The sequence below is a fragment of the Myzus persicae genome, unplaced genomic scaffold (genome assembly GCF_001856785.1).
Source record: "Myzus persicae strain clone G006 unplaced genomic scaffold, MPER_G0061.0, whole genome shotgun sequence".
In the NCBI taxonomy this organism is placed as follows: domain Eukaryota; kingdom Metazoa; phylum Arthropoda; class Insecta; order Hemiptera; family Aphididae; genus Myzus; species Myzus persicae.
Genome location: NW_019104139.1, coordinates 109301 through 132176, shown reverse-complemented (window position 1 = coordinate 132176; position 22876 = coordinate 109301).

Sequence of the window (22876 nt, the reverse complement as noted above, 5' to 3'; positions counted from 1 at the left end):
AGTTTGAATTTCGATTTTGATGGTTCAATAGCATCAACAAAAACAAGTGTTATTTACAATGTACATTTAAAAAGGTATTTTTTTTTCATGAAGAAGTTGTATCACAACGAAACACTCTTTTAATCGTAAACAAATCTAAGTGTTTGAAAATATGGTCTTTTAAAAATACCGGAAATCGAAATGTAAATTAATTAATGATTATTAAAAGATAAAAAATGCAACGTGTGAGCATACATGGTGACCTGGGGAATATGACGTTTATGAGTGAGTTCCGTACTTGAGAGTATACCTACATTTTTTTAAAGTTTTAATAAACAAAAATCTTCACTTGGGGCATAAGTCTGGGCAATTGATATTAATAATAATACAATAATTTCCACATTGTCTATAATGCAATGCATATTATAGAAATGTATACTAAAGACATTTATGAAATTATAATTCTTGAATACTTAATAGTGAATTTAGTGTAGGCGATTTATTTACGTCACGGCCTATGCCAAATCTAATATTAATTACATTGATAACACTTTCACGTGATTTGTAAATAAAAATCTTTTATGATAATATGCTAATGCAATCATGCAGTTATTGGTGTTTGTACCCTGAAATAGCGTGTAGTGTAATCTTTGGTTGCAGCGAGACTAAAATTGTCATGACTAGAGGTCGGATTTTTATGATTTTACATATTTGTTTCTAGTTTATGCAGTTAAATGGGAGTGAGAAATCTTTACGAATCATGAAACACAGAATTCACAGGAAAAAATTTATTTTGCATAAAAAAGCATATTTTAGAGGTTAGAGAATATTTAACACGTTAGAGAATATTTGGGAATATTTTTGTGATACCCGGCATATAATGAACATATTTCACGCATATCAGCATTTGATAAATACAATGTTCACTAAATGATTTATTTCCGGATTTTAATAAAAATTAATCTCCAGGTATTCCTTATCGATTGCGAAAGCACAACGGTTATTTCGTTAGCTGTCACGACTATACATCGAACAATATATAGTAATTAATTGTTATTGTAAAATTAATTTAATTAAATATTTTTAAAACCAAATTAATAAAAAATTAATTTAAACTGTTTTTTTTTTTTTTATATCAAAAGAATATTTTGCATATTTAAGGACATAAAACATCATACATCTGGTATTTTAAAGGAATATTAAGAGAATATATTGCTTATTTTATGTGACATACAAACATCATATTTTAAGGATTTTAAAAGAATATAAATCCGACCTCTAGTCATGACCAATAAGACTAAAATGGATCAACTAAAAATAAATGTATGTCATACTACTTTTTTGTGATTATTATGTACAATTTTTTGATGATGTGAAGGTTATATTATGTTACTTTTATCTGAATGATTACAGTTTTTCTAACTATACAAATGTGCGTTATATAATGTGATTTGATCACCACTCGGGTTGATAAATAATTTAATCAAATTGATAGTAATATTGTGTACTATAAAGAATATTACATTTATTATTTCAATAAATAATAACGATGATTACAATATCAATATTATGATCAGTTGGCGAAGTAAGAGAGGGCAACCATTCACCTTTTTTTTTTAATCATCAAGTCCACCCTAAAGCTTTACATATCTTTATATCTCATCCCTATATGTTTCATGTTCGTTTTCAAATTTAAACTTCAAATAGAAATTAATGCATTTTTATTGATGGGTATGCAGTGAATATTTTTAATCATGAAATGTACAAACCACGAAGTATTGTGTATTTCTTACCATATTTTAACTTTTAGACAAAATGCGAAATATACTTGAATTTTGTGTAGTATCCATAATAATATTATAACACAGGTACATATAGCTTTTTTTGCCACTACGATCGCTGAATAAAATAATATTTGTGTTGTTTGCACAACATATTCGTTTCTAATGATAATGCTTTTTGATACAATTAGTAAATTAGTAACTCATCATTGCACAATACTGTATACGAATCATAATACAATAATATATTTATATTATAGCGATAAATTATTATGTATCATAATTTACATTAAACACTAAACATGGTACAAAGACACATGTATTATTATTATTATTATCTCGCTGTATGATTATTATTTATTAATATAGTTTTCTACTGTAAATTCATTACCGACGAGATGGTGGTTTCCAAATTCTCTTGCGCTTTAAAACCACATAATTCATTTGTTCTAAACGAAAACGGAATCTGTACTCATCTAGTTTGGTGGCGTGAAGAAACACCCTGTTCACAAACGTTAATGAAAAACGCACATTGTGTGTAATTTATGCGTTTATTATTACAAAGTAATAAAGCAAACAGGGTTTATTTGCGTCGTATTGAAATTCACCGTCTATATTCAGCAATACAACAGTTCGAAAATAGGCTTCACAATGTTACGGATAATAATAATATAAGCACCTGTACGCAGCTGTAAGTATAATAATATGTGATGGCACAATTATACGTCTCTTGCACAATTCGCTTTATACTATTATCATTTTCGCAGAGCTGATTATTATATCATTAGGACTTATACTATCCGCGCAGTGCATCGGTGTTCATGAGTCGCTTTTTGGTTTACTTTGACGATATGACCGAATTATATCCAAAACAGAATTTCAAAACTTTTACGTAAGTGTTTAGAATTCAAAAGGCCCTCAGTTGGGTGACCAGGAGCGTCCGTGATATATATGATTATATTATTATACTTTATTCATACTCGTTCTCTGCGCACTGTGCAAACAACCATAAAGCTGCCTAGGTGCCCTTATATTATTTTAACTTTATTATAATATTATTGTATTATAATTTCTGAAACGATAATAATTTATAATAATTTGTGGTGTACGTACAACAATATGTAGGTTCGTAATAATATATAGGAATATACCATAGGAGACTCGAAACGTGTTAACGAGGGCACCTGTCCGATTTGCCGTCGAATCGGTGCCAAGTATGCGTATTACCCGATCCCAGGTAGGGGGACACCTTGTTTACACGACCGCCTACACGTGGTGGTGCGTAATCGAGTGATTTCCGACGAACAGTCATAAATTCCTTCCGTTTTAGACCTTTGGAATTCGTACATGTGGTGGACATATGGCATGGTAAGTAGAAAAACTGCTGCTGGTCGAGGTAGATATACAATAATAGCTACATATGTGAGTATTGTACGTGTGTGTCTAAAAGAGGCGTAACTAGACCTTAAGGTTAGGATGGAGGGGCTTCTTTATAATTAGGGAAAACTTGGAGGGGGAGCTAAAATGAAAGCTAGGCTGGATAAGCCCCCCAAGCTCCTCTAGTCATGCTTACATGATTTATAGATGTGTTATGTATTCGATATAATAATATTATACAGCCGAATGGCTGGCCTAAAAGTACCCCTTGAGGCCAATTATTTTGAAAAAAAAAATGGTATACCTACCATGACGACGACATAATATAAATAGGTTAACTAGAACTAAGCCATATCAAATTAGAATAATTAGAATATTAATATTATGTTCGATACGGAAATGATTTGATTAGGCTACAGCTGGTAGCCATATTATTATCCGGCCCCTTCTGTATATTCACTTAACAATAAACATAGGTACCTATTTAATTTCTGGTTTTTAAAATTTTCAAAAAATATTCATTTTTAAAATTTAAATTAAGATCTTACTACAAAAACCTTTGAACAATTTATATTCTTGCATTTAAATACATTAATTACGTTCATTAGGTAAAATATTAAAAATTTAAAAACCATGGAGTTGAATAGACTATTTTAAACTTACAATTTGCCGTTGTTCAACTTATATGACGGAGACAACACTTAACGTCTACTTAAGTCGAAATAAAGTACACATTTAAAAAACTACCGATTCTCGCAAACTGTTTTGTATTATATCGATACTTGCATGTGTCTAATCAACTAATTAAACTTCAACAAGCTTAAGAAACTATGAATGGACATGTCAAATACCACACCAAAATCAACACAATATTTAACTAGGTACCGTTATACATCATGAGTCATTTCATTTATTAAATTTCTTCAAATAGTTGATTTTAGTACTTCTACAACGTTTTATTAAATGTTTTAACAGATTTCCATCGAAAGAAATATATTGCATTCCATTCAAATGTGCAATTTTTGAATAATATAAACGTAAAATAATATATTATTCTGACTAAGTGGAACACTTTAAATCATTTAATAAGTTATAACCTAAACATTTTGAGAATGTAATTTGGTTCATATTATTATACATTTGATTATATCAAACAATAACAACAAAATACATATTTTATCCAACTATAAACTCGCTGAGGTATTCAAACTCTATCCTATCCAGATATTCATCCGAATATTTTGATGAATCCCAAACGCAGTTCTTCTAATTGATTTTAAATAGTTGTTTGAACTTGATTACATTTATTAGACTACAGTATTTAAAAGAGTTTATAATTTTGAAATATAACCGTTAATAAAATAGTTATTTAATACAACAGTCATTCTATAGTCGTTCCTCGGTGGAATTCGGAAAATGACAAATATTAATATTTGAAATTCACCGGCTTGCATTATTTTTTTTTTCTATACAGACATTGTAAATTGACAATATGATAGTGATACATTTAAAAAAAAAATAATAATTTCACAAACAATTTATACAAATCATTAAAATAATAAAATCAATAAAATGTGGGTATTATCTTAATTTATGAACAATTATTTTCGTATACACTTGTATTTATTCACTGTATCGATATTGATTATTTACGCTGATATGTAAATTCATTTTTCTCACGTCTTTTAAAGACTCAATCAGAATTCTAAATTAGGATGTAACATACAATTGCACCACACTGCATCTACGTCTGTACCCAATCATTTATAAAACATACATACACTGTGGATGTATCTACTATCATGTGTAACCGCTTTTTTTCATCATTATCATTATTTTTTGCAGAGTAGTACTAAAGTAGCTATAAACCCAGACGACGCGATCAAAACATGATACCTGGTGCTGACGGGGCTGCAAATGGTATTCGTGTAACTACGTATACTGCAGCGACGATCTCAGTCGGTAAAACTGGTGACATATTCGCGATTCGAGTAAAAAAATATTAATTTGTAGACGGCAATGCGGTGTAATCGTAGGGTAATCCGAGACGAGTTCTGGGGCGGTGGAAGTCTCGTTCGGACTTTCGCCGAGGCGTTTCACTCGAACGCGAGGCTGTTCCGACGGTCGGGGACAATGTTTTTGCGTGTCTCCGTCACAAACGGTTTCGCGAAACTTTGCTAATTAAAATATATAGCTATACCATGAATAATATATCATTCTGGAGTCCGCCACAGCAGGTGGGGGCCACATACGCATAATATCACAATCGCTGCAGTAGGTATAATGATAATAATAATACCCACATTGATATTACATTGCAAACGTATTCGCACACAGCATAATAATAATATGCATTTATATTGATTCCGATGATAATATACGTATTACCTCTTTGTCGTCAGTAAAAAATATTATAATGTTATACCAGCTACCATAGTAGGATTATATTACATTACAATTATATTTCTAGATTATATATATATATTTTTACTGAATTCCTCTTCGTGATCGGTGACTATTCTATCATCGTTCAAATTGTTTTTTAATTATTCGAAAGTAAATTGCAATTCCTTATCCGACCTTTTGTTTATTCTATTTCCTTATTCTATACCTGTATACATTATTCATATTATATACCTAGATATAAAGTTTTTGTTATATTATTTTCATCTACGTTTATAGAATTCCTGAAGCACAATCATAATTTTAAATGCAATAGGTTTCTAGCTTTTAATCTATATTGCATAGGAACTTGTACAGTATACTATATTAAATGTTTTGTACATTTCATCCCGATGGAACAACAACATTCTGACCTATTTTAGTATTGTTGTACTTTAACTAAATCTTATATTATATCTCGTATATCTGAAGAAATGACTAATTTGTGCTGCTTTAATTGCGCTTATAGATCCCCTCTCCTGAAAATAATCATTCTCATAGTTTGCATTATTTATGATTCTTTTTTGGTATTTATAAAATAACATATACTGTACATAATCTTTCTTGAACGGGAAACATATTGGATTCAATTAAAACAAAACAAAAGTCTTATCAAAAATATCTTTTTGAAAAAAAAAATTATACATTTTGTATTGTCATAATATTCATTTTTAAGTTTCTTTCTTCTTTATAACAATATTTAAAATATTGTGATAACGATAAAAATACATACATTTTTTGTAATGATTTCAAATATTGAAAAAAAAGTTAATATATTTTAAATTAAAGATATTTCTTTGATGAAAATACATTCAATCTGTATACTAACCAAAAGTAGAATAAATGCCTAAAACTTAGATATAAAATAAATAAAAAATTATATAATTATGTTATTTTATATTAAACATAAATCATACCATTAGAAATATGATTGTGTTGATACTCGATAGAAACCGTTGTTTATGACACTTCACTTAAAAATATGTTTGATGGTTATCGATGGTTTTTGCTCGATAAATGACTGACAAAAATCGAAGGACCATAAGTGAAACTTTTGAACGCAATTGTTATACCCAAAAAGTATGCACAGACAACACAAAAATAATAATTGAGAACATATTACATTGTAAATCCAGTTTATTCTTTGATTTGATTCAAATATAATGATAAATAATGAGGTATATCGAAGTTAGTAAAATTAAAATATTCCTATCGAGTATCGTGTGTCTTAAGACTGACTGCAGTAATTACTTAGAATTCATTTATAACTATGGAGTATCTAGTTACTGAACATATTTTATGTATCTACTTAGTATCAAGTTACTCATTCCAACTATTATGTCTGTATTTTACCATTATTCTATAAACGTTGTATCGATGTATAAAGAAACTTCACTGGATGTTGTAAAATAGGATTAAGGTAAAGACAATTATTGATTAGGTAAACTTTTGAAAACGATTGCACATAATAAATTCATATATTATTAATTATACCCGACCGAATGTTTGATGTCTGTAATTTTCACTAATATGTCACTTTTAAATTTCACAAAAGCGCTTCATTGTCGGCAAACGTGATTGTATACTATATTATTATAATAATTTAGAGGGTTTAAATACTTTGCGCTGATATTTCGTATTTATGCAAGTACATAGATAGCTAAGACACATTGTTATTGTTAAGTTAAAAATAAAAAAAAAGCTTTTGTATTGCATTAATCGTAATCGGAATTATACATATATTATAATATGGGTCCCTAAAATGTTGTCTCCTCGTCGTCCACTTGTGATGTTGTAGACGATTTATGCGGTGCCATCACAGACATTTGCATAGGGTATGTGTATTTATTTATCACTTGGCGAATAATAATGCTACTTGATCGTCCTGCACAGTTTACCTCACATGCTAATGGAACGTATATTTAAGCTCCAATACAGGGATTATTCATCTTAAATTTTCGTCGTCATATTGCGTGGGTACGACGCGGGCTGCAATTTATTAACTCGGAAAGTCGGGGATACGGTCAACTCTACTAAAAAAGCATTGATAACAATATCACAATAAGTAAAAGTAGTTCTGACATAGTATTAGGGATTTCCTAGGAAAAGGAAACTCTTTTCAGATACTCGTTTTTTCTCTCCCTCTCTCTCGCTCAACAAAAAATTCGAGTTCATTTGTCATTGCTCTTTTCTTTCTTTTAAATTAAAATTAGAGGAGATTAATGGTCATCACTAATAATGAAGACTTGAGCTATAATAATATATATTAGTATATGTAGTTAGTAGTTACCAATAAAATATTGTTGAATAAAAAGGATTATACAAGTAGCACCTATTCAAGCAGATGATTTTGAATCGTTATTGTGGCAAATTTGATTGCAAGTTGTTCATTCCCATTATCCACCAAAAAAACTCAGATTTTTTAACTTCCGAATGAAGCATTTATTGCAAGTCTTATTCTTAATAAAAGACACTAGTTCGAGAATTCCATGTAATACTGTTAAAAAATCACATTTAATGGCAGTCAGTATCGGTTATTCATACGTGAAAATTCCAGCAGTTTTTCCACCAATTAATTCCACTATCTGCGGCTATCTATAAGTAATCTAATAGTTCCAACTATTACAAAATACACATACAAATTATTTTAGTTACATAAGTGGTAATCGGCAGTTTAAATGTGGTTATTATTAGTATAATCACTCTAGTGAATTTTGATACCGAAAAATAAAAACCACATGTTCTTAAAAAATCATAAGAGTCAGAGAGTAAGGATCAACGACGATGAGTAAAAATTGATTATAGTTCAAATTCATAGCTGAATTACCTGAGTATTTTTTTATTAATAACAACTTTTTTTTCCCTGACAAACAGATATAATAGAAGTAGAGTAAATGATATGTATTGTTAAAAAAAAAATAGCAACAAAGTCGGTATCAGTTAAGCTCCATTAACTTTGTATTATAAGGTATTTTAGAAAAAGAAAATAGAATACTTCTTTAGGTGCTTTAGATAGGAAGCTGCACATTATTTACTTTAATAATGCGTATGTTGCATGTGTTCAAATCAGCAATCACGTTTTGTATAAAAAATAAAATTTAAAAAAAAATATTAAATCTCAGTGGTTTGAACATCATTGTCTTTTGAATTATAAGTTTCTTCAGATGTTATATAATAATAACAGTTATTGTATTAATAAAGAGTTTGAAAATATAAAAATATAATACAAATTTATTATCGGTACCTATATACTTAAAAAAAAAAATGTAAAATGTAGAGTAAATAACAGTTAGATACCTGTTTTAAATGCAACAGTTTTATAACTTACTTCATTTAATCAAAATCTCACAGGGAAAAAATATCACTAAACAGAAATTTAGGAACTTACTTTGAAATGAGAAAATCAGGGCTTTAAATCGGGTATATCCCAGAATTTTGAGAACCTAAAATCGGTTATCGTTGTTTTAAACCTATTTTTATTCCCTGTTATCGGTTACCAGTTCTCGTGATGATTATTCAGTTTACATAAAACAGTAAATGTTAACCTTACAAGAACCTACGAATTAATATTTATAAACCGTTATCTATGAAATATAACTGATGAATTTAATTTATTTTAGCTACATAAATTGTGATAAGCTTGTAGCTACAATACTAGATTAATAATTGATAACTTCTTAAAACTATTCTTAAAAAGATGGTATATCTTCATTGTTTTTACCCTAGTCTAAATTCTTGTAATAAATTCAATAAATTGGTTTTCTAGAACATACATCATAAAAGTAATATCATTGGTCGTTTCTAGGTATTCCCGGTCTTCCCGATTGTATTTTTTACCTTAGAATCTAAAAATATCTGGGTTCTTACAACTACAAGAATAATGTACGAGTATTAGGTCATATTTTATGAAGACAATTATATAGGTATATAGGAATAATATATATAATTTATAAAATATTTTATTATTATTTACTATCGGGTATTTTTATTACTAAATTAGTAGTTAATTATTTATTTAATATTTTAATTTATAGTTTTTTTACGTTAACGTATCCATAAGACCATAACATTAACGTTATTGACCTATTTTTACATGCTATAGTAACTTGTAATTAATAGTCAAGCCGAGTTCACAGGTATGTCGTCTTTTGTGTCATGTCCAAAAGTTGTGATCTGCTGAACTCAGAGAATTGTTTAGGTAGAACATATTCAATGTTGTTAAAGAAATCTGGTTTATACTCTAAATCATAATTGCAACGGCCAATCAGTATACAATAAGAGACACGCAACTCAAAACTCAACAGACGACTTAGCAGCTACCGAATATTAAATTAATAATGACAAAATTGAAATATTGTACTATTCATGACAGCTGTAACTATATTTTTAGAAATTTAGAAATTCATAAATTTAAGATGCACAAAGATATTATAATTTATTATGTAATAAAAAAAAAAAAATAAAAAAGTTTTTTAAAAAACAAGTAGGTACGTAACCAATATTTTCCTTTTGTTTCATTCCAAGCAGCATCTAACATTTTTTAATGATTTAATTACATTATAGGTAATAATTTTAAGATCCTTATAAAATAATAAATTTTATTGACATTTGGTAACATTATTTACGTTTAAAATGTTTATAAAGTAAAATAAAATGAATATCGTTTTTTGTATAATGTTCAATTATGATAGGAACTGCTAATGTCACAAACGTGATTCACAAAGTCTACATATAGTAGGTATTTTCACGTTATTTTGAACAAATTATTTTTTTCTATCACACTTGACAGGATAATATATTGTGTGCTTGAGTTTGTGTTGGTTGATTCAATCGGAAAATTCAAAAAATTTTAACAGTCAAACAATTATTATTATTTTTTAATTTGCTCACAAGAACATTGATTTTTTTTTTTATTTTGTGTCATAAGTTCGATTTTTCTTGTTACAAAATGTCAGGATTTTGGAATTTAGACTGTTGAAAAAATGTTCACTGTTGTTTATATTTACTCATTTTATGATATGATTATGACTGACTATTAAAAGTAATTGAAAAGTAATCTTTTCAGTAAAAAATTTTACTATTCACATTGTTATAATAGTAACCAATATGACAATATCATCTTAGAATAAATAATTATCCTAATCATAAGTATTAAATGGCTTTTCGATGTTTGAAACGAGTTCACAACAGTGGAAATCTGACTTTTTTTAAATTTCTTAATGGCATTTTTAAGAGGAAATTAAGTTAAGTATAAACAATCTTACTGAGCTTAATTTTGAAACTACAAACATTTTGTATAAATAAATAAATACTTTTAAAAGTTCACAAACAAAACGTACCTAACATTCATAATTAATAGTTATACGATGATTACTTTGTGAGTTTATAAAAATTAAATTACGTCGGAAGTACACTTAGTGTTATACAATATTTTGATAAATTGATTACAAATAAAACGTGTAATATTATGCTCGTTATATTTGTATTAAAATATTCTTGAGCATTAATTTAACAGACACTAAATGGTTTATAGTTTACTTGTATTTAAACATTTAAGTGATACAAATATTATATTTCATTTAATAATAGCTAAAAACAAAAAAGCTAAATTTAATACTTTTGTAGGATGTAAGAACTTAAGTAAATTATATTATATATTATACGTGTTTTAATTTATTTTGAGTTTCATTCTAGAATTGAGTCACTTGGTAAAGTAAAAAAAAATAAAACAAAGGTCCCCAAAAATAATACCATATTTCCTTCAATAAATTTTAAACTTTAAAAGCTAGCAAATAAATTAACTAAGTTTTTAAAAGGAAAGTCTGAAGAAACTAAAAAAACTACTAAAAATATATAGTTCGAGGCTTCAATATTTTAGAAGGTTAAAAACTTGTTGTATTTATGACATAGTCCACACTTTTTATTTTACTTTTAAATGATAAATTCATAATTTTAAACACTTTAAATAGGAAATACTATAATTTCTACAAATATGATTATTACAGCTAAAATAATAAACGAAAAACGAAATATTATTGTGTTTAATGTTATTTTATCTTCGTAAATTAGTATCAAGTTTTTAAGTGTTAATTTTTTGATTGTTAATATTTTGAAATCATCGCAATTAATCATGTTATAAGTTACCTAATTGTATGTACCAGAAAGGGATTAACCCAATGTACAATTACCTAGGTATTAATATAGTACTCTAAACGTTATAGTTTTAAAAAATAATGTTCAAAGTAAGTACTATTTAAGCAAAATGTAGATTAATATACAAATATGGCTAGAATGAAAATTTCAAATACTATCAATCAATGGAACAAACATGCATTTTATATTTAATCAATTTGTTCATAAAGTTTTATACTTCACTTATGTATTTAGCCGTAAATGAGTATTTATTTAATTTGCTTTTTAAAACTTAAATGCGTTTAGCCCAAAATAATATAAATTATATATTTATAAAATTGAATTACTAAACATCAAATTAATAACTATATACGTATACGTCGATAAAAGTCCACTCTTCAAGTAAATTTAAATATTTTAAAAATAACTTGTATCAAAACACTGTCTTTTTGCATACAATTGCTTTATATGTAATTAACACGGGATGATATAAAAAATCTGTCAGTTTTTTTCGGTAAAATAAATGTATACGAAAAAATATGAAATTCGGAAACACTGACAATCACGGTATTATAACTGACAGAGGTTGTAACAAGCTACAGGCTAACGATGGACCTTACAGAATTGAATGCCGGAAAAAATGTATTGTAAATAAATAGAGTTGGGTCGATGACTTTTGGGTTATAGAAAACCAATTTCGAAACAGAAATATCTATAAGTCGACAAATAAAATATCCATGCATTATGCATGGGAAAGAACATGTGAGCTTAATATTATGAATCTACTGCTTGGGTATTTTGAATGCCGTGTAGTAAATGCACTATAATACGTATGTTTCTATATTCGTTAAAAATTTTGAATATAGTAATAACACAAAATAATGAAATCAATATCTAAAGGCCGACAGTTGAATAATTCCCACTCGTTTACGCCAACTTAATTGGTCACATTAACATAATTAGGTATGTACTAATATAATATAGATTTACATATACTCATCACAATAATTATAATACAACCAACACAAAACAAGCATATAAATACAAAAGTGAGTAAAATTATTATACGGATGACATGACTTGTATGAACGCCATGCTAATTGTATACAGCTGTGATACGAATAATATAAGTGCACTGTTTTATGAAATATCAAAGTTTAAATAATTTCTAAATGTAAACAAAACTATTTGTGTCGAATGCGATACTCTATTATTATAATAATATACCTGCACTAACAAGAACACAATGAACTATAAAAATAAAATAATAAAACACATCTTATATTAAGTTCAACGAATTTTACGACAATAGGTAATAAATTGTTAACTTAAACGTTGGGGAAATTACTTTTGGGCTTGGTGAACTATACTCATAACTGCGGATTTATTTGTTATTATTTGTTATTTTTTGTTTTAATACCAAGCAAACAAACCAAATCTACTGTAGAGAGAAATGTTTAAATACGAACGAAATATTAAATAGATATTTATGTGTTCAATGTGTCTTTAGAGACTCATATATTATTATAAACTACTGCTGTACAGCGTTTGAAACAATATGTTGCAAACGGAAAGCAAACATTCTCCGATACGATTATTTAATGTTTACAAGCCGTTGCACTAACGTCTGCGTGAACTATAGGGTTTTAATACGATTTTTGTACATTTTATAGAGTTTTCCGGGCTTTCAGTGGTATTCTGAGTGTACATATACAATTAAAAACGTAATAATAATAAAGCCACTGTAGTGTACCATAGCTCTTTCACTCATACGCACCGTTGCGCGATCTCCGTGTTTTTATCTCTCAATTTGGTTTCCCATCACGTCGGGTGAGAAACATACCAACTCGCATCGTTTATATATAGGCAAGCGAATGAAATAATAATAGTAATAATAATAATAATAATAATAATAATATATATACAACAACAGCTAACCTTTCGGAGATGACGCTAACAAAATCTCTCGGGACGAAAGTGAAAATATAAAACGTGTTCTGTACACAGCAGCTAGGCGTATAGAGAATAAATTTAGATATTATACCTTTAATAAACAACACACTGTGACCAAAGTGCCATATTATTTATAATGAGTGGCAGGTAGGAGCACCTTGGCATCTAATTTTTAAAATGATTTGAAATTATTATCATCGGTTAATTGAAGATAAGATAATATATATTGTCCATTTAATTATGTTTCATAATATGGTGGGAAACCAATCACAATGTAGTATACTGTTAAACATAATTAGTATGTTTACTCTCCATGTGATCACATCGACTCTTGAGAGTCAAACAAAAAGTGATGGTATTTATAAGAAACTCTAGTTGTACATCACAAAAGATTACCGGGAGAGTTAAACATATTTTGTTATGTCCTTATAAACGTGTATTTAGGTATTTCCTAGTTTTTGAAGGAAAATTCCGATTAAATCCCAAGTAATCCTGCAGACAAACTCAGTTTTTTCTCTACCAGTGTCATCCTTAAGGAGATTCTTACTAAACTCTGCATGAACTTTTATTAGCTTTGCGGGTAAATTCGGTGGCCTATCTGCAGGAATTTTAACAGGTGCGTCTTACATGAATGTATCATAGTTATAAATTACCTACGTCTTACACGCATTTTATAACCTCTAAATGTGTGACCTGCATTAGAAATCGTATTTTTCTTTTTCTATGACATGTTTCTCCACACTTAATACCAAGTATATATGTTTTTAAGTGGCTTATTACAATTATTATAACTTTACATTTATATATTGTGTATATATTTTAATAATTGGGCTTAACATTAATACATTGATGGCATTTCATTCAATATTGAAAATAGCCAAATTTGAGAAACAGTTTTTTAAACCTACTGGTCCAACTTAATACCTTATATAAAAAAATATTTTAGGGGTGAAGCCACCACAATATCATATACAGTTACGCTTTTATTTCAACTTTGTTGGGATGTAAAAAAATGTTCACACAGATTTCATAACCAAAAATTATGATAGTAGAATGAAAAAATAAATAATAATTGTAGCTGCACTTTTGATATATGCAATGTACATGCGCATTGGATGTGTGACAAGAGTCTGGAAAATACATAATAATATTGTCAAAGCATAGTAATCACGAATCTCAAATTATTATAAGGACGATAAATTGGTATCGTCGATTCTATTTTGAGTTGACGTAGACACAAAAAGAACGTGGCCATTTGTCGTCGGGTATTTGTCCTACCCAGTTACACACCGCAGTCAACTTTTATTGTGTACACGACGACATGTACCAGTTGTCCTGTCCATTTAACAGTTGATTTTATTTCGTGGTATTTATGTTTTATTTTTATTTTTTTGCTCTCGGCACATTAATAAACAACACTCGCAATAATAATAATAATTAACATAGTCTTAAGAAAGCACCGGTGACAGCAGCCGTCGAGATCCAGACGAACATAATAATATAACAGAGTGTACGAATGTAATAATAATATATGGTGCCGGCAATCATATATTATGGTGACGTTGTTCTATATCTATAATATAATACCGAGCGCTATTCCCAAAATGATAATTACCGCAAAATTAAGCCCGTTAATGGATTTGACTCGAGGGACTACTGCACACTTATTAGGGTCGTATGACTTTAAACGAACCACTGATGTCACAGGAATTACTGAATCGCGGTCACCGTGGTCGTCGTAGGTATACTCACTTTACATTTTCTTCAAAAATGTCATATTCATCAAAACTCTGTCCCAGTGCACAAAATTTATGTTCCCTACAGTGCTTCATCGTCGTAATCTTTGAGAAACGTTTGTCAACACTATATTTATCATTATAGTCGTGTTGTTTTATTTTTCTGTTATACGTATGGTAAGTTAAGGTGTTCCAACAGTTTAATTATCATGTACCACAATTAGCCTATCGTGATTTGATTAACGAGTTTACACGAATGGAAAATACATAAAATAGAAGGTTGATTTGTTCAATATTGTTCGATGTGTTGACATTTACTTATTCCATACGATTTCGGGTATTTTTTCCATACATTTATGATTAAAAATAAAATATCATCAGGTTCTTTGATTTTATTAAACACCAAAAAGTCAGTGAAACGTTTTTATTTGAATAACAACATTATTATTGGTAGATTTTTCAAGATGTTCTTGTTGAATTGTAATATATAAGTCAACTTTCTTATACAATATTAGTTTATTAGTTTTTGTAAAATATTAAAATAATTATAAGTAAGTGACTTATTATTCTCTGACTGAAAGCCATACTATTATTAGGTTTTGCTCAATTTAATACAAGACAAACTAAGTACATGATTGTTTTATAAATAATACGAATTATACATGGGAATAACATTTTCGATCTATTACAACAAAATCAAGGTTTATCTAGGGGATTCAAAGAGTGACCTATTCAGTGGTCTAAGATCAAATATAACACGTGGATATGAGGGTAAGCCACTAGAAAAAACTATAGAGAGAAATAATAAAGAGGCTTACTATAATGGAAAAAAGATTTGTTGAAACACAACAGTTTAAAAACATAAAAATAACATAGTGATGAATTTCGAAACAAAATGTTTAGAACAAACATAAATATTACATTGTCATGTTAAATAAAATAAGCAAGTGACTTTGAATGAATCTGAAATCAGACATTTAGTTTCTCGAGTATCCAATAAGTAAAACGTTTACTTTCTTTATTTGTATTTTTATATTTAGGAAATAAATGTTTCACGATATCGATGTATCAATGTGTATGTATTACTCTTAAATGTATGAATATATTGTATCAGAAAATGGACATTTAATTAATCAGTAACTATATTATAAAGTTGTCTTAGGAGGTGATATAAAAATAGAGTAATGAAGAATATTTGTATATAAATAGAAAAAAAATGAGAAGACAATGGTAGTATTGTAAACAAAGAGAAAATTACATTATATCAGTACATAGTTATTTTAAATCGTCACTTTATACGTTTAGAGAACGATTAATAAAAGTTGAGGATGGAAAAATGAGTTCAATTATTTAAAAAGTCCCGATATTGCATTTCCGGTCTTTTTGATAAATTGAATCCACGCGTACGGCACTGCAGCATTCATGAATATAGTTTAGAAACTTTAATATAGAGGGACACCTTGGATCTACTGCGTTATCGGAATGTTTTTGGACAGGCTGGAGTCCAACTTTTTTGGGTATAACATTCTTCTAGTAATAAACCGTTTGCACAACAAACTATTCAATTGATTTTGATCCAGTCTGCAATTTTTAATCAATCTAAAAGTAAGACCAACTATTTTTGCAACCATCTTAATTTGTATTTGAATCAAAATTCTAAACTTATTATTTAACCTATAACGATTCACGAATATAAGTTTTAATTTTTCAAATGTGGTAGGTACTAACTCAATGCACAAATTGAGATACCCTAATGAATTTCATAAAATGTATATTATAATTATAAGAGTATAATATGTAGGGCACCTATTAAAAAATGTGATGAATATCTACTTTATATTCTTTCTCGTTAGATACTGGAATATTATAATTTAATGAGTACTTGAAATGTGGGGTAGGTCACAAAAGTAATCCACATAGAATCTATACGATTGTTTGAAAATTCTTCAAACTAAGTTCGAGTAATGTCACAGTGGATGTCAGTATTATGTATACATCAGATAAGTGAAAAACTACCTGTGATCAATTGTATACAAGTAAACAACACATATTATGAATACAGTGTTATTTGTTTTTTTCCGAAAAAGTAATTGAAAAATACTTAAGAATTTTCTTGTAAAATAGGTTTAGGCCAAATAAAAGAATTTGGTTGGTAATTTAAAATCCAAAGATTAAACAAATGTGTGAGAACAGTGTTTTATCTATAGCTAAATCGTTTTTTATGGTTGTGGGCTACACAATAATCAAAATGCGTATAAAATATTTTGTCAACAAGCATTCCCGCTGACAATAAATGATGTCTAAAATGTGGTCAAAATAATATTTCAGTTACGAAAATTAGGTTATATTTTAAGTATAGAGTTTGTCCCTTGAAGAAGTAACCAGCGGGGGTCTAACTTTTGTATTTTCATAGTTATGAGCAATACAAATTTTTTTAAGCAAAACCAAACCTACCACATATTGTTTAATGTATCTACTTGTTACAATGTATTTCCTTATTTGTGTTATACTAAATGTTAGTATGTATATGTCAGTCAATGTGTACAAGAACAAAAGGTGAATTAATTAAATATAATGTGTCAAATCGAATATTTATACAGTTAATGACTCTCGTCGAATAAGTAAATCTGGTAGAAAAATAGTTGAATATACCCATAATTTCCTCAGTCATAACGTAGTCGCTTTTCTATTTAAATAGAAAGTTAAGAATTATAATAAATTGAAGAATAAATACAGAAAAATACAGACGCCAAGCAAGACAAATTTGGCAACAAACACATTACCCAGATCACAAACGTGAATTTAATAAACTTACAAACAATTTAAAAAAAGAACTGCAAACCTTCAAAAACAATCAATTCCGCTCATTTTTGTCATCACTCACACCTTCCAATGGTTCTTTATGAAAATCAATAAAAAACAAAACCAAAAAAAAAGATTCAATCCCCCCTTAACAAGTCCTAACAACACTTTAGCCATAACCGACAGCGAAAAAGCAAATTTATTTGGCAACCACCTATCAGACATTTTCCAACCCTACCTAGACACAAATACTAGCCCAACGACCCACATAGAAAATGTTCAAACTTTTCTTAACAGACCACTACCTATGTCACTACCAGCCAAACCAACTACACCAAATGAAATAAAATCATATATCACTAAACTACGCAACAATAAATCTCCGGGGTACGATCAAATTAATAACAAAATACTTAAAAAACTAACAAACAAAACCATACTTCTTCTCACTCACATATACAACATAATGCTCAGCAATAATATTAATTGCTAAACCAGAAAAACCAAAGCATTTAGTAACCTCACACCGACCGATAAGTTTATTACCAACGTTAGGAAAACTTTTCGAAAAATTATTACTTAAAAGAATAACCCCTATTATTAAAGAAAATAATATCATCCCAAACACCCAATTTGGATTCCGTTCATATCATTCAACAATAAACCAAATACACAGAGTCGCCGATAAAATATTATCATCGTTCGAAAAAAAAGAACACTGCCCAGGTGTATTCCTCGATATCGCACAAGCATTCGATCGTGTATGGCATGACGGACTATTGTTCAAACTAAAATTGTTTCTACCTGCTCCATATTTTCTCATGATAAAATCTTATCTAGAAGACCGTTAGTTCAGTGTTAAACATAACAATTCTTACTCTCCTTATCATAAAATTAAAACGGGAGTACCACAGGGAAGTGACCTATCACCTATACTATATAACATTTACACATCCGATATACCCAAAACAAACCACATGCTGACGATACCGCTATACTAGCATCAAACAAAGACCCCCCCAACATAGCCACCCATATTATACAATTTCATCTAAATCTAATTTCCAACTGGTCAAAAAAATGGAAAATTAAAATAAACGAAAACAAATCAGTCCAAATAAATGTTTCTCTTAGCGAAAAAGAATGTCCACAACTATCGCTCAATAATGTTCCAATCCCTAGTCAAAATGTAACTAAATACCTAGGAGTTCATTTAAGCAAAAGACTTACCTGGGCCCAACACACTAAACAGAAAAGAAAACAATTAAACACCCGCCTACATCTCCTCCGCTCATTATTGACTTCTTCAATGTGTTTAAAAAACAAAATATTAATATACAAGACAATTATTACCCCCTTTGGTCATATGGTATCCAAATCTGGGGCTAAGCCAAACCATCCAATATAAGACCCTTACAAGCGTTTCAATCCATATGTCTTAGACAAATAACTCGAGCCCCCTGGTATATGACTAACGACGCACTCCATAAGGATCTACAAATCTCAACTGTAAATGAATTAGCAACTCGTCACTACAAAAAGTTTCACTCCAAACTACAACTACACAAAAACCCTCTTATTTCTCGCATGTCCTATTTAACCATCCCCAGCAATCCTTCTAGAAGGTTAAAAAGAAAATGGCCAAGAGACGCCCTTGCCTAACACAATAAAAAAAAAAACGGTCTCCATTGAGAACCCATCATTATTAGGAGGTACTGTTGATGGACGGTTTCCCCCCTCAAGTCATTCAAGTCATGTATTATACTACCTTATTATCAAATTTACTTATTGTACTAATTGTTGTATAGATTGTAAATATTGCATTAAAAATAAAAAAATAAAAATAATATTTGATTTCCATACTTTATGTTTTGATTTTTAATATTTTATGTGACAATAAGCGATATAGATTGTGGGAGGGAAGTAGCACCAGAGTTGGATATTGTCTACTCCAAAATAAACCGTTACAGTGCTGTAGATTCCATTAATTTAAACATCCAGTTTTAGTAGTAAATAATTTTATATTGATAACACAAATAGTTATACATTGGATATTAATATCAGCACACAGAAGACAGATTTTTTTTAGTTTTCAATTAAATCATTTTTCAACCTTTTAATAACTAAGATTTATAACGGCATTTTATATTTCGTATCTTAAATAATATAATATTTGGTTAAGTGCGTATTATGTATAATTTTTCAGAGGTGGCATTTTGCCATGGCATATTAAACTGGAAATTATTATATTATAAACAAATCTTTACAGATAACAAATTGCGTACCCCTTATCCAAACCAGTCGAACAATAAATAATAAATTATTCTCGTTGCTAGAAAATAGTTTTTAAACAATAGAGTTAGAGAATAATTGAGACACATTATATTTTTGAAAGTTAACCATCGCAGAACAATGCGCGACACTGATATTAATCATTAATAATCGTTCTCCACTTAATAATAATCACCATATAAATCGCACATTAGCAACATAATATCCTACTTCATGGTTCGATCGAGAGCCGTTCCGTCTATTATGATAATATGACTACAACAATGACATTAATTATTTCGTGACCTAACCTATGTCCTATGACGTATCTATTGAGATACCTCTGTGTTTTGCACATCACCGGGGATGGTACGCAAAACGTGAATCGACGCTGATTGTTCCCCCTTAGGGTTAGTTGGTCGGAAAGCAGGCAGGAAGGTTTAAGTCGGCGGTGACATCCTGCTACCCAGCGAAAAGCGGCGACGAGAGACGAAGACCGGACAAAAATCGATGTCATGGTCGTCGGCGGCTATTGCGGCCGTAAGAAAACGCTTTACACGCGATCGGGTTCGATTGCAAGACGATAATATTATTATAGTGGCACACGACCCGCGGTATACCTCTAACTGTTCTGTTCTTTATTTTTTTGTTTTTCATTTTTACGCCGTGTTCGTAGTTTTTCTCCGCATTTGGAAAATTGTTCTGAAAACTATCACGTAGTCGGTTATTTATTTATTTTTAAGTTCGGATTCCGATGATGTCGAAAATTCTTTTAGTTTGTATACATATTAATACTCACACCCGCGCACAAAACGGCGCACACACACACAGATACACTCACAATCACATATACAATGTCTTATGGACAGCACGCTTTGAAAACGGTTTTCAAGTAATTCAAATAACGTCTGTCGTCAGTTTGATGTAACATATAATGTAATATGTAGAAGGGACAACGGTTAACGTGATTTCTCTTATTCCATGACAATATATTCTCTAATTTAAACGACAGTGAATCTCAAAAATACCACCTGATTTTGTTTCAAAATGGCAGAAATTTGGAGTATATCTTATATTATACGCAGTGATTCACCGAGAATTACCTCAATTTTTTCAATAATAATTACTCTATTAAAATACAGAGGTTTGAATTTGTTAGTATTATTTCAGTAATATTTTCAAACACAAACAATGTTCTTACATCATTTTAGGGTATTATCCTGTTCCTATATACTAACTTTTTTTTCAAATAAAAACCGACGTTTTTGCTGAATTTAACAGCAAATGCTTTTTTGAGAAATGTAGGTGATAAATCAATTTGGAATGAATAATTTTTGAGTTGAATATAATTTGTAATAATATGTATCATTGTGTAATTTTTAGTCTAATACTGATTAAACTCAGACAATGTTAACAAAATATAAAAGTTTATAAAATAATATTAACATTACTATAATTGTTTAATCGTCGTGACATCATTAATCTGAATTATCATTTGGTTACATGATTTTTTTTTAAATGTTCATCTGCTTAACAATTTGCTGGAAATAAAAGGCTATTCTCATTTAAAAAAAAAAGAAATTTGAATCTTTACAGTATACTTAATATAGAAAATATCTAAATATTTAAAAATAAGGTCATGGGTTAAATATAATTAAAAATGCCAAAAATCTGGAAAGTATGAATAAATTCATTATTGAAGGGGGTTGAGTAGGTATGCTTGGTGAATCACTCTGTACATATGTTATATTTGTGATGATTTTTTTTTAATCGATCAGTAAATGTATGATTGCTAATATACGAGTATTAATATACGGTTTTCCGGTATTGGAAATGAATTTCTAATAAATATAATTTTTTTCATAAAATACACGAGTTCCTATTACACCAATTAAGTGATGGAATGGTTTTGTATGAAAAATTTCCCAATAAAATACTTTTTTCTTGCCATTATTAGGTCACAATAATGTACAAAATATGGTAAAATAATGTACTCTAGTGATATCACAAACTTATCTTATCAAAGTATGAGTGAAACGTGTTTTACTATAAATTCTTTAACAGTGAAAAATATTGTTTTTTTATTTCGATGCATATAAATTCAAATTTAATAAACGTTTTTTGAATTATTGAACTTCAAGTAACTATCAAGAATAATAATTTGAAACAAAAGGTATAGAAGACTATAATAATTTCAACATTTTAGTTATTATTGTACATATTATTATGATAATATTTTAAAATTTGTAAAAACTGTATGAGTAAATTAGTAATGAGTATAATAATGAGCGCTGTACTTAATACTACACATATTTTATATTTGATGTGGAACCATAACTGAGGATTACCTATTATACAATATAGGTACTTAAAATGTTAAAAACTACTCTTTCAGGTGTTCAT